Source organism: Sceloporus occidentalis, unplaced genomic scaffold (assembly GCF_023333645.1).
Source record: "Sceloporus occidentalis isolate IW3139 unplaced genomic scaffold, rSceOcc1.0.p SCAF_21, whole genome shotgun sequence".
In the NCBI taxonomy this organism is placed as follows: domain Eukaryota; kingdom Metazoa; phylum Chordata; class Lepidosauria; order Squamata; family Phrynosomatidae; genus Sceloporus; species Sceloporus occidentalis.
The window spans coordinates 8294845-8309060 of NW_028317001.1; the positions used below are offsets into that span (position 1 = coordinate 8294845).

At 44.5% G+C, this 14216-nt stretch overlaps 1 protein-coding gene and 1 pseudogene across 2 annotated transcripts in view; one reads left to right on the top strand and one right to left on the bottom strand.

Annotated features, from left to right (window-relative positions):
- The window catches only part of LOC149301532 (uncharacterized), a 247346-nt gene that overhangs the window by 201009 nt on the left and 32121 nt on the right, over positions 1 to 14216 (top strand). The gene's annotated exons all lie outside the window — the stretch shown is intronic.
- LOC149301537 (uncharacterized) overlaps positions 591 to 14216 on the bottom strand; it is a 34390-nt pseudogene continuing 20764 nt past the window's right edge. The window contains exons 5-6 of the transcript XR_016272214.1: positions 6437 to 6449; positions 591 to 1768 (exon numbers count right to left, since the gene is read on the bottom strand). The product of XR_016272214.1 is annotated as an uncharacterized LOC149301537 (transcript). The remainder of the gene's footprint in view (positions 1769 to 6436; positions 6450 to 14216) is intronic.

Here is a 14216-nt window from a genome sequence, read left to right on the forward strand (position 1 = left end):
AATTTTGTAAATGTGGATTTTAATGTGTTGTGAGCCGCTTTGATTGTCTTGTCACAGAAAAGTAGGATACAAATAAAAGATTTATTTATTTATTTATTATTTATACCCCCTTCCCCAAGTACCTGGGTCCCAAGGAAACCCCCAAGGAGGAGCTGGGAAGGAAAGAAGAACAGGTGGCCTGATAGGCCCCCTGCCTTTCTTTGGGGGAAGAAGAGGGGCTTCCAGCCTTCTTACAACACCCCAACTCTCCCCCAGAAGACCCTCTAGCCATTCCTCTGAATGGACGAGGGCTATCCCCACTTCACTCCCTCCCTCTGAACAGACTGTGAGGGTAGTAATGGCTTCAGGGGCTCAGACTGTGCATGCATAGATGCCCCAAAGGCCCCTCCTCAGCATGCGCAGGGATTGAAAGGCCCTTGCTGCTGATGCTTTTTCCACTGTCGGCCTTTGGAAGAAGGGAAAGAGTACACCCTCCCTTCCTTCCTTTCTTCCTTCCGGAAAGGAGCCCGAGCTACAGAGCTGGACTCAGGAGGGAAAGGCTGGGAAGGCTCTGCTTTGTACATATAGCTCTTTCTGTGTGTGTGTGTGTGTGTGTGTGTATAAATTTATGTGTGTTTGCCTCTGTTTTTGTGGCTAGGAAAGGATCTAAGGCCTGAGGAAAGAAGAAAGTGTCGATTTTGTGCAAATGCAGAACTTCTGTGCATCAATGAGTACAGTGTGTTGAAACAACAAAGAACTTTATTAAGAACGCATAGTCAGAAATTCAGCATTTAAGTCAGAACTGCCCACCTCAAGCCAAAGAATACATTTAAACCCCAAAACCTAAAACTCCACCCTCTTTCAAACCTAGCCCCCACCTCCAATACCCACAGTCTATGCCCCACAGGTAACAAGGCCCCTTTTGCCATTCCCATAGACTAGCCCTTTCTGTTAATACTGGCCTCTAACTTTCATCAACCAACATCCCACAAATTCCAAAAGCTATCATTGCCATAACTATACTAGCCAGCTGCAACAAATCCCACCCCTCTATTCAGCTAACCTATACCACGACCAATAATCCCCAGTCAATCTTATAAACTAAAGCAATGATATATAGTAATAGCAATTAGAACCTAAACCTAACAAAATAAAATTTAAAAACATAAACAGACATATGGACAGACACACCTAACACAAAACATCACAATTCTTGACAAAAATAATGTTAGTTCACTTCTGGGATTTGTGTGGCTTTTCTCCTGTGTGTCACTAGTTGTGACTTCCAAGAAAAACATTTCCCACAATGCTGGCATTTGTATGGCTTCTCTCCTGTGTGGACTCTCTGATGTTTCGCTAGGTCTGACTTCTGAGAGAAACATTTCCCACAATGCTGGCATTTGTGTGGCTTCTCTCCTGTGTGGACCCTCCGATGCATCACTAGGACTGACTTCCAAGAAAAACATTTCCCACAATGCTGGCATTTGTATGGCTTCTCTCCTGTGTGGACTCTCTGATGTGTCACTAGGTGTGCCTTCTGAGGAAAACATTTCCCACAATGCTGGCATTTGTATGGCTTCTCTCCTGTGTGGATTCTCTGATGTCTCACTAGGTGTGACTGCCGAGAAAAACATTTCCCACAATGCTGGCATTTGTATGGCTTCTCTCCTGTGTGGACTCTCTGATGTGTCACTATGTTTGACTTCAAAGAAAAACATTTCCCACAATGCTGGCATTTGTATGGCTTCTCTCCTGTGTGGACTCTCTGATGTTTCACTAGGTCTGACTTCTGAGAGAAACATTTCCCACAATGTTGGCATTTGTATGGCTTCTCTCCTGTGTGGACTCTCCCATGCATGACTAGGACTGACTTGTAAGCAAAATTTTTCCCACAGTGATGGCATTTATGTAACTTCTTTGTTGTGTGGATTCGCTCACGACTGACGAGTTCTTCTGTAAAGGAGAACAATGACAGAGAAGACTGAATCTCAGCGTTAAGAGAGGAAGGTGTTACCCCAGGATTTAGCTCTATGTTCACCCCTCCCTATTTCAGGTTAAATTAATAAAGTTGGTGTGAGTGACCCGACATGACCCTGTTCTGGATGCCCCCAAATCCATATAATGGTTGTATCCTTACTTATAGGAGCTTGCAAAGAAGAGATTGTAGGGAAACTGCCATAAGGAAATCAGTGGAAACAGAAAATCAGGCAGTTGAAAAAATTCCATTAAATATATGTAAAAATATTTTGATTGAAAAGTGGCATCGTATCTTGTGAGACGGCCATAGAGTCCTGATCCAGACCCTAAGGCATGATGCAAGCTAACTGCAGAGGATGCTTCATGCTGTGTGACACAAGGAGATGCTTCACAACCAATACAGTATACAGCTCACATGCGGACTGATGTGGGTTGGAGTTGGGTGTAGAAGAGATTGTGAAGTTGATGGAAGTCAGTGAGGAGAGCTGGTACATATTTGTTTTCTATTCCAACTCAAGATAAAGAACCTCCAAGGACTTGGAGGAAATCAACTGTGTCTATGAGTTATTTTTAAGTGTGGCAAATAGTCAGTGCATTGCCAATACCTATATCTGGAGATTTTCTTCTGTTCTCTGCTATGTTATTGTTGATCTCTGGGAGTGTCACCTTCAGATTGTGCTATACATTGGCTTGTGAATGGGACCCAAATTCAGAGCCAAGAAGGGCCTGAGAGCCAGTGTGATGATCCTTTTTGGCTGAAGAATTTCCACCAAGGACCCACTGCATTTAATTCAGTTTCAGACAATTCTTTCCCCACCCAGGAAACATTCTAAAGCAATTTAAACCTTTTCGAATGTTTTGTTTCTGCCCCCAAGCAACAATTTCAGTATAAATATCAGCCCCAACTGACTAGTCTTCAGCATCAGTCCAGTTGCAGAGAGACACTCCATTGGTTTACATTGCTAAACACCTCACTACACTCGCCAGCCTCACTTGTCATGGGAGTTACTGACTTCTCTCCCCATTCTGGACCCTCAGCAATTGCAATCAAGTTCCATCTAGGTAATGTATTACCATTAGCAAAGCCTTGCACTATTCACCACGACCACCTTTGTTACCTAGTTCTTGTGTATGTTCATGAACACTTAGATGTATGTGTGTGTGTGTTTTGCTTTCCCCTTAAATGAAACACAGAAACCTATTTGAAATGCCTTTGGAGTCTGTGTGCTTTGGGGCCTGATATAGTTGGGATGAATCCCGAGATCACTGTTGCCTCAATCTCTCCTTTGAGCTAAGCATGAAATTCCCCTAAAAGCATAGCACTTGCGGGTGTCCTCCCCAGACTCCAGCATTTCGGGTAACAAAGCACTTCTGGAATCAACCATGGAGCCAAGCAAGCTCAGGTTGGAAAAGAAACATTAGAGAAAAAGGAAATTTTTTGTGTCCCTCTTTCCTCTCTTCATAGACATTGCTCATAATTGCTAAATATGTTAGAAAACAAGGGCCTGAACCAATTCTCACCAGTTCAGGTCTTAAAATCTGTCGAGTTGGTGGCTGCCTCCCAATCCCCAAGGCCCCTCTCCTGGCCCTTCCTAGAGACCCCTTCCTGTCTGCACAGAGCTAGGCGATCCTGGCTTTGCTCCTGCCTTCCCCTCCTGGCTCCCAGAGGCCTGATTCCCTTCCCTTTCTCTCTCTGCTCTCCAGCCTTCACTCTTGGTCATCTGCACTGCTTCAGCATTTCACCTTCACCATCTCTTTCCTGCTTTTCTGTTTTTCACATTCCCTCCATCTCTCTATCACGGACACACACCCACAGAGTGTGATGCACAAAAGGGACACTTTGAGACTCATTTCTTGAGAAAGGCAGGACAATCAATTTACAAATAATGCATTAGGAAAACCAGAATAAAGGGGCTGGGACCTGGATTCCAGTTTTGGTGAGGTTCAAGGAGAGCCTTAAAACAGCTTTAAGACAACTCCAAGACAGGGATGGACTACTGTTGGGGATTGGGGAGAGTCACATTGGCTGCCACAGGATCTTGAGGCAACCCCACGTTGTGTTGCCTAAAAATATGGCATAATATTTTGCCCCTCAATATCCCACAGCATCCCTTTGGGGAAGTGGAGGCCATTTGGCACTGCTGGGCCCTCTCTGGGCCATTGCAGGGCCAAGGGAGGCCTTTTTCCCACAAAGCCTCTCCAGAGCCTGGAAAAGTGGAAACAAAAGCCAGGAAACTTGTTCAGGAATGGGCTGAGGACCATTTAGGGGCAAAAAGCATTAATATCCATGGCTCCTTCCCACAAAATTCCAGAATTAGCAGTTTAGGGTTGGATATCCTTACAAAGTGGAGAACAATAGTGCCTCACTAAAACTAAAAATTCCAAGATTCCACAGGAATATGTTTTGACAATTAAATAATGTGTGAAAGGGAACTAGGAATGGTAGTAGAGCACAAGTTGGGCATGTGTCAACAGTGTGATGCAGCAGCTGAAAAGGCCAATGTGATCCTAGGCTGTATCAATAGGAGTACAGTGTCAAGATCAAGGAAAATAATAATGCCACTCTATTCTGTTTTGGTAGGGCTCACTTGCAATAATCCTGTGTCCAGTTCTGGGCACCACAATTCAAACAAATGCTGAGAAGCTGGAGCATGTCCAGAGAAGGAAAACCAAAATGGTGAATGGTCTGAAAACCATGCTCTCTGAGGAACGACTTAGGGAGCTGGGTATGTTTAGCTTAGAGAAGAGAAGGTTAAGAGGGGACATGACAGCCCTATTGAAATGTTTGTAGAGATGTCATATTCAAGATGGAGCAGGCTTGCTTTCTGCTACTCCAGAAAAAGAACATGGAACAATGGATGCAAGCCACAGGGACAAGAGATTCCACTTAAACTTTAGGAGGATCTTCCTGACAGTAAGAGCTCTTCAGCAGTGGAATATAGGCCCAGTACTGACCATGGAAAAGGGGTGGTCTGCAGCTGCCCCTTTCCATGGAGGATTTGAGCCAGGGCAGCGATACTGGCAGCCAAGAGGCCCCAATCCACCACAATTCCGGCCATGGAGAAGCGGCAAAATGCTGCTTCCCTGTGGCCTGGAAATGGATGTCCTTGGGGTTTCATGCCCCTGGACACCATGGGAGCCAGAGCTATGGCAGAAAGGGGCCTCTCTCCCTGCCATCATTCTCGCAGCCGTTTGGTGGCTGTGAGAACGAGGTGCGTGCCCAGAAGGAGCTCTTTCAGGTTTAGACATGGTGCGTGCGTGACATCATAATAGCAGTGCCCATGTACACAGGGCGCTGGCATTATGGCGCTGCTGGTATGTATTAAGGTTAGGGAGCATGTACATGATGCGCTCTTCCCAACCCTAATACCGGTGCTGGTACGCCGCTTGTTGACGGTCTGTACTGCGCCATATTCCCTCAGAGTTTGGTGCTCTTTCTTTGCAGGTTTTTAGACAGAGACGGGATGGCCATCTCTCAGAGATGCTTTGAATGCCTATTCCTGCATGGCAGAGGATTGACCCGGATGGTCCTTGCAGTCTGTTTCAACTCTTTGATTCAATCGTTCTAAAGTGGAATTATAGCGTTCTGACATTGAATTATGAAAGGGCCCTCAGTCTCCACAGGAAGGGCAATGGATTCAGCTTCCTTACCCACAGAGGCCACATTTTCATAATTCTCCATCATCACAGAACTGTACATAAGTTTCTGCTTCTTTGTCAACAGTTTCCATTCCTCCTCGGTGAAATATATCGCCACATCCGCAAAGGTCACTTGCAATAGAAAATAGCCCTCATCCAGAGAATGTCCAATAAAAGGGGGGGGGGGAGTACATGGTGCATTGCAAATATTATTTCAACACTTCAGAATTCAGTCCAGCAAATAAACTTTAAATTCTGCAAGCAAGCAAAAAGCTAAAGCCTCTGAGATCCAGATTGTCTTGAACCCTTTCAATATAATATACAATATAATAAAGAATATAATTTAGGCCATTTCTGGGATATTATTGATTGATTAAGATACTGACTATCCAGACATGTATAGTACATTTAGTCACCAATGAATTATAGTGCATTTAGCCATATCTCACCTAATTTCAGAGGCAAATTTCATTTTTAAAAAACAGTTCTGGGGAGTACTCTGGCCTTGAGGGCCACTGGGCCCACCCTCAATTTAGCTCCAGAGATATTCTTCCATATCCCTCAGCATTTCAGAGATGGGGAAAGAAAGACACATCTGGATAAGCAACACCAAAAGGGGGTCAAGATGGCCAAAGTTGTTAATGATGAAGATCACAAAAGTGAGGAAGGGTACAGCAGTTTGATTTGGCCCCCAACTCCTGACAAGGGCAAGACCCTGCCCCTTCTCTCCTCCCTTCTCCTCTTTTGAGTTGTTGAGCTGCACACATCTTTTGAACTTGGAACACATTTTGCAGCAACTGAACTGAAGGGACAAAGTGCGAGGAGGAGAGAGAACTAGGACATTTTCAAAGCCCCTGAAAAAATAAGGTGACAGAGGATTAACCAGGACTCTCTCTGCCACACTGGGACAGTATGTTCTCCGCTTGCTTTCATGAGGTGGCCCAGTTGGGACACAAATGAAACTAATAGTCAGAAAATTCTTCTCTATGCTATAATAGCAGCAAGGTCAGTGTTTGCAAAACAATGGAAAAAAGAAGAATGTCCTACAATTGAAGAATGGGGATAGAAAATGTTAAGATTTTTTCGAAATGAATAAATTGACTTACTTTGTAAATAATAAATCATTAGATAATTTCTATAAAGAGTGGAATGTTTGGAAGGAATATATTAAGGAATGGAATTTTTTGGGATGAGTACTGTAGAATATGCCAAAAGAGTTGAAATGATATTGGAAAATATGAAATATAGAACATATGAAGGTAAATATATGAAGAAAAATAAATAAACAACACAGTGGTGATATTGATAACATAGTATATGGTATAAGGTGGAATGAAAAAAGTATAGAAAAGTAACGTGATAACAGGTATACAAGCCTTTATTCAGAAGTATTAAGAAGCCATTGGTAAATAGTTGGTAAAGAGATAAGAGTTCAGTTAAAATAAAATGGTTTTTATTTTTGGAGAGATCTGGAGAACCAGGAAGTTTATTTAAAGAAATCTACATAAGTCTAATAGATAAAGGGGTTTGCTTCATAATGTAATTGGATTGTCATATGTCTTTTTGTCATTTGTAATTTTTAATATTTTCAATAAAAACTTTTTAAAAAGAAATTAATAGTCAGGGTGGCAACTTACAAAAGAGTTGTTGTACCTCGGCAACCTCTTTCTCTTGGAGCCCAACTCCCTCCACTTGGCCCCTGTGTCGGCCATTAGGTAGAGAGGTCTTGGGGGCCTTGCACTTGGATCACGTCCAGCAAAAGATATCCCAAAGCAGTGTACGAGGGGGCCAAGATGAAGTTCCTGAGTTCCTGAGAAAAGAGACCAGGGTTAGGCTTGGTTTGGCAAGAAACCCTGCAGCACTCAAAGTCACAAAGATTGTCATCCTGCTGGTGACATATGCAGGTCACATATGCTTTCCTTCTGGCTACCAAAACACAGCTGGATCCTTCTCTAATACCTCACACTCAACTCTCCCACCATGGTGGACCCTCATTCTCCCAGTGGCCAAACCAGTTGCACTCCATCGACCAGTGAAGCCGCTGGTCAGGCAGGGCAGGAAAGGAGCTCTCTCTTCTCAAGTTTCTTCCCTTCCATGGTAACCAGCCCTCCTCCCAGGATCAGGGGGCATCAGAGGATTGAGCTGATGGGAAGGGAGCACCCAATTCCCATGGCAGCCTTCTGCATGCAGAAAAGTCACAATTCGGAGAGTGTCTCTGCCCATGTGGAGAGTGCCCACTTTCCAAATGTTACCTGGCCATCTTGGCTTGGGAATATCCTGTTCCAGGCACATGCTGGCCTAAATCCTAGTCTGTATCCTATGCTTAGTCCTGATCAGAGCAGAATCACTGAATTGGTTGGATTTATCTATATGTGGACATCAGCAGTCACTTATGGGTTGAGTGAGTCTACACTCAAGGGTTAACCAACAGGATTCAGGACTCCTCAGATTTTTAAATGCAGGAATGCAAATTTTTCAGGCTGTGTCACCATCACTGATGAGAATTTGACTTCTCATTCACACAGAGGAAGAGGAGGAGGACCTGCTTTATGTCCCAGGTGGAGAAGCTCTAGCTCCTGGGCTGGATAAGAACTGCATTACCTTAAGGATCTGATCCATGGCCTCCTCTCATCATGGCCCCTCCTCATTTACACACTGGTGAAAATAATTATTTTATTTTTGCAAATGAGACCATTTATCTGAGCTTAACTGCTTTGTTTATATTTCGGTCAGAGATGGAGCATGAGGTGTGCATCACCTCTCTTTGTTTCCTGAAGGCACGCAGAAATTGATGCATGTACATTTGTGTGCACTGTTTCTGAATGAACCTATTGTCAAAATCACATTCACTTCACTTTACCTTGCATGTTTTTAAAAAGTCTGCACAACGCTGAATGTGGTGCATTTGAAAAAACAAAAGTCTATAAATGTATAGGTCTTTGATGGAACATTGCACCCTGGACTGTGGTCATTTTTGAGAAGTGAAATCATATGTAAATTCCATGAAACAAATATCTCACAAAGCTCTAGTAAACAACACGTACACACAGTCCCCACACAAAGGACTTACTGGCGCACTGTGTGTCTGGGTCTGGAAATCTCATTTCCACCTTCTGGGAAGACAGTGCTGCCAGAGACTGAATCTGGGACTTAATGCCTGCAAATCATGGGCTCACTCTCTCAGCTGCAGCCCTTCCACACAATCCTGGACTGAAGCATTTAAACAAATCCTCTTTCAGCTCCAGGAATAGAGACCTACCTTCAGTACAAAGACCCTGATTCTTGCAGCCCCAGAAAGGCCTCTTCTGCAATCCTTTATGGCCGGAGCTTCCCTGGGTCAGAGGCCGTCTCCTCAGCAGTAGAGAAGGGTTGCTCTGAGTGCGAAGGAGGAGGATGTCCAAGGGCTGAGGGAGGGAAGGCAATGGGGAAAGGTCAGTGCCAATGGCCATGGAGGGAAGAAGGTGACAATGCCTAGGAAACTCCTCTGAGTCCCAGCCATTCTAGGAATGAGTGGCAGGAGTGAGTCCAGGGGGCTGAGGGGGTCTCCTTTCCCAAAGGGTGAGGCAAGGACCGGTGGACTCTCCCCAGCTAGGGCCCAAAGGGAGGGTCTCTTTCCCCACCTCTCTCTCCCGACCTCCAAAGCCCAGCCTCCCCACTGGCCCTGGGTCCCTGCCTCCCTTGCTCAGACTCCCACAGACCCCTTCCTTCCTTCCTTCCTTCCTTCCTTCCTTCCTTCCTTCCTTCCTTCCAAAATGGAGGGCCAGAGGCACAAAGGGACACACTGCCTTCCTTTTGGCCCAAGGAGCCTGGCCTCCTTCTCTCTCTGGAGCCTCAGGAGAGAAAGAGATGCCTCTGTTTAACTGAGGCCTCAGAGAAGGTTCTGGAACATTATTTCCCACAGTCACCAGCAGCATAAAATGGCTGCCTGCACCCAAAATGGCCTCCTGAGTCTCAGTGCTTGGCAGTTGGCAGTTTGAGGCCTTCAGGGAACCCAAAATGGAGGATGAAAAGGCCCCAAAGTTGGAAGGGACCCCAAACAGGATTTCTGAACCTAAACAACACAGAAACATTTTCATGATGGCACCCGATGGCTGTGAGAACAAAAAATGTCCCTAAACAGGATTTCCAAACCTTAACAACATCTAAACATTTTCCTGAAGCTATTGAAAAGAGGAACCTGATCCCCTCCTTAACTTCAATCAATAGTGAAAGATATTAATATTAAGAGTGCCCATCATCCACAACCCAGCTCAGGTCTTGACTGTTCAGAGAGGCCAATCCAGCTGCAGGTGGCTCTTTGTTTGTCCGTCCGTCCTTCCGTCCATCCTTCCTCCTTTCCTTCTGCATTCCTCCTCTTTTCCCCAGCATCAGCCCCTTTCCCAAGAAGGCTGCATCCGCACTATAGAAAGAAGGCACTTTGATACCGCTTTAACCACTCAGTGCTATGGAATCCTGGGATTGTACCTTTGGGACACTTAGCCTTCTCTGCCAGAGAGCTCTCATGCCACAACAAACTACAAATCCCAGGATTCCATAGGATGGAAACAGAAGAGTTAAAGCGGTTTTGAGCTGGATTATTTCTGTAGTGCAGATACAGCCTGAGTCGATTGGGAAATGATAGAATCACCCAAATCGAATTTTTATCCCGTTTAAAATGGTTTTGCTTTTTTAAAATATAAGAAGTTTGTTTGTCTGTATAATTCTTATTCTTTTTCTTGTTGTTTGTTTGTATGTTTGTATGTATCATTATTGGTAACAGGAGATGATTTGGTCTGCCACCTTCCTTCTTCCCTGAAAATCTATTAATAAGAAAACTGGGGAGACTTTTAAAACCTCCTGAAGGAGCCACTTTTGGCCTTTTTTGGGGGACTAGCCTCCTCTTAGAAGCCAAAGCCCAATGTTTGTGAAGAAGAAAAATAAGACTTGTATTAAAACTATCCTCCCATTTCTGATCCCTTTTAAAACCCATGATCCCCAGAAGGAGCAGAGCTGTGTAATAAGAAAACCCTCTCAGAAAAGACACACAAAGAGACACACTTCCTTCCTTTTGGCCCAAGGAGCCTGGCCTCCTTCTGACTCTGGAGCCTCAGGAGAGAAAGAGAGGCCTCTGTTCAACTGAGGCCTCAGAGAAGGTTCTGGAACATTATTCCCCACAGTCACAAGCAGCACAAAATGGCCACTAGAACACAAAATGGCTGCTGGAACACAAAATGGCTTTCAGAGCACAAAATGGCTGCTTCTGTCTCAGCGCTTGGCAGTTGGCAGTTTGAGGCCTTCAGGGAGAGAGAGAGACTGATGGAAGAGTGGAAGGGGGTCCTGGAGGGAGGGGTCCTTGGGAGATATAGGGCCTTCCTGAGATATTCGGGGTTCGCTTCCTAACAAAGGGGTTTCTGGCCTCATAAAGGATTTGGGGCAAAGTGGATCTGAAAGGCAGTAGTAGACTTTTCTCTTGTCACTGGGATTTACAGTGTATTCCCTGGACTAGATCTCCCAGCATCCACATGGCCAGAAAGAGGAGGGGTCCTGCCCTGCAGTAAGGCCCCTCCAATCCCTCTGAACTGAGGACAACAACTCCCACATTTTCCTGACCAGACACATAGTCAATATCTTTCTCTCTCTCTCTCTCTCTCTCTCTCTCTCTCTGTCTGGCTTGTGAGGTGTGATTAACCCCTGTTAGTGGTGTTACTGCTCTTGTTGTCATCTTCTGCCTCCAAGTTGTTTCTGACTTATGGCAACCATAAGGGAAGCCGTTTGCAGGCTTTTTTTTTAGCAAGATTTGTTCAGAAGTGGTTTTGCAAGTGCCTCCCTCTGAGGCTGAGAGAGTGTGACTTGCTTACGGTCACTCAGTGGGTTTCTGTGGCCATGAGGGCATTCAAACCCTGGGCTCCAGGGTCATAGTCCAATGCTCCAGTGACTGAACCACGCTGTCTCTTTCTTGAGGCTTTGTAGTTTTTTGTGGAGTGGCTCTAAGTCATTGCTGACTTCTGGGGAGCCTCTCCTGGGATTTTCTTGGCAAGAGTTGTTCAGAGGAGGTTTGCCATTGCCTTCACTGAGGCTGAGAGAGTGTGACTTCTTGCCCAAGGGACCCAGCTGGTTTCATGGAGGAGTGGGGCACTGGACCCAGGCCTCCAGAGTTGTAACCCAACACTCAAACCACTGCACCACACTGCCTCCCATTCCCATGTGCAACCTGAGAAATAGCACATTTTTCTGCTCTTCATGTGTGTCTTCAAGTTGTTTCCAACTTACGGCAACCCTAAAGCACCTTATCATGGGGTTTCTTTGGCAGGTTTCTTCAGAGAGGGGTTGCCATTGCCATCCTCTGAGGCTGAGAGAGTGTGGCTTGCCAAGGGTCACCTAAGTCCAAAACACACTGCAGCAATAATCCAATCTGAGATTGCTTTAAGTGCCCTGGCTCAGTGCTAGGGAATTCTGGGAAATGTAGTTTTGTGAGACATTGATCCTTCTCTGTCAGAGGGCTCTGATGCCACAATAAACTCCAGTTTCCAGGATTCCCTAGCACTGGGCCAGGGCAGTTATATATAATCAAATATACCTGAAATATAAGTCACACAAGGTATTAAGAATCTTGCATGTACAATATTTGTAAGTATATAATATTCAGTTCATACAAGCTATTAAAATAATAAATAGACCTAAACGTCCAATTCTGAGACTGACTTCCAAGATCCGCTCTTTAACTCTCTCTCTGGATCTCCAACCGACACAATTCCCCCAACTGTCTCTGGTCTCTCAGGCCTTATATCTCCTTCTCACGGAAGCTTCCAGAAGAACCTTCATCTTGCTCTCTGATTGGTCAAGAGAGCCTTCCGTAGCAGTGATGTCACTCTGCATTTGCATAAACCTCCCTTTTCTGCCTGAAGAAGACCTCCATTGACTGGAGCCCAGTCATTACACTTTCCCAAGGCAAGGCTTGCACCTATTTCCCAATGTTGTTCTTGGTGTCTGCCTTCCAGTTGTTTCCAGGTCTTATGGTGACCTTATGGGAGTCTCTGAAGGGGTTTTCTTGGCAGGTTCCTTCAGGGTGGGTTTCCCATGGCCATCCTCTGAGGCTGAGAGAGTGTGACTTGCCCAAGGCTTCAGTTCTTTTGGAAGCCTTTTTGCTTTATCTTCTAGAAGGCAGCAGTTGCTTCTTCCTCTGAAGAATGAGAGGAACCTTCTGGCATCCAAAAGGATGGCATTTTCTGTAGTTATGTCTGATAATATGAATATATAGGATTGCGTTACCTGTTCATTTATCAAAAGGTTTCATATCATAGAATCTCATAGCTATGCCCCTTAATAGCAGTTAACCAAATTAAAGAGTATATAAAACAAAAACATGAAACAGGCTAGACAAGGTAATTGTAAAATAGATTTATAATTGGTTGACCGGCCGAACGGCTCAACAAAGGCTCCTTTTCATCTTGGAGAGAAGTGACCAGTGGGGTGTCCAGTGGGGTTCTCTCCTGGGCCCAGTGCTATTCAACATCTTTACCACGGACTTGGATAGTTATCCTATTAGAAGATGACACCAAATCAGGAGCAGTAGCTAATACCCCAGAGGACAGGATCAAAATTCAAAATGACCTGAATAGACTAGAAAGCTGGTCCAAAGCTAACAAAATCCATCTGGGAGAGGCAGGAAAATATAAATAAATTGTATTATTATTATTAAAATATCTTCAACACGGAGAAATGTAAGGTACTGCACTTAGGGTGGTAAAATTAAATGCACAGATATAGGATGGGGGACAGCTGGCTGAATGAAACTACGTGTGAAAGGGATCTAGGATTCCAAGTAGACCACAAGTTAAACATGAGTCAACAGTACTTTTCGGCAACTAAAAAGGCCAATGTGATTTTAGGATGCATCAATAGAAGTATAGTGTCTAAAACAAGAGAAGTAATAGTGCCACTCTATTCTGCTTTGTTCAGGCCCCACCTAGAATAATGTGTCCAGTTCTGGGCCCCACAATTCAAAAAGGATCAAACTAATCTAGTTGGGGACTAAAGTCTAATGAAGTTACCCCAATCAGTTGCATCTGATTAATGGCACTTTGTAGTTTAACTCTTACTTGGATAGGGGATATGATTGTGATTTTGAACTAATATGTCATCAATGTCGTGCTCTATTACATAATATGATAGAGTTGTTTGCGAGGTGATAGCAGCCTACTCATTGTTGTGTGTTTGCCTGATCGTGCAGTCCTATCCTTGCTTTTTATCCTTACTTTTTATAGACTGTCATTTGTTTATATTCTCCAATCTGCCTATGAACCTATGTTGTGTTTTAAATTGGAATTTTGTAATTGTGCTGGCCAAATGGCCGTAATAAAGTTATTATTATTATAAAAGGATGTGGAGAAACTGGAGCGTGTCCAAAGGAGGGCAACTAAAATGGTGAAGGGTCTGGAAACCATGCGCTATGAGGAATGACTTAGAGAGCTGGGGATGTTTAGCCTGGAGAAAAGAAGGTTAAGAGGTGATATGATAGCCCTGTTTAAATATTTGAAGGGATGTCATATTGGGGAGGGAGCAAGCTTGTTTTCTGCTTCTACAGAGACTAGGACCCAGAGCAATGGAAGTAAGCTATAGGAAAAGAGATTCCAGCTCAACAT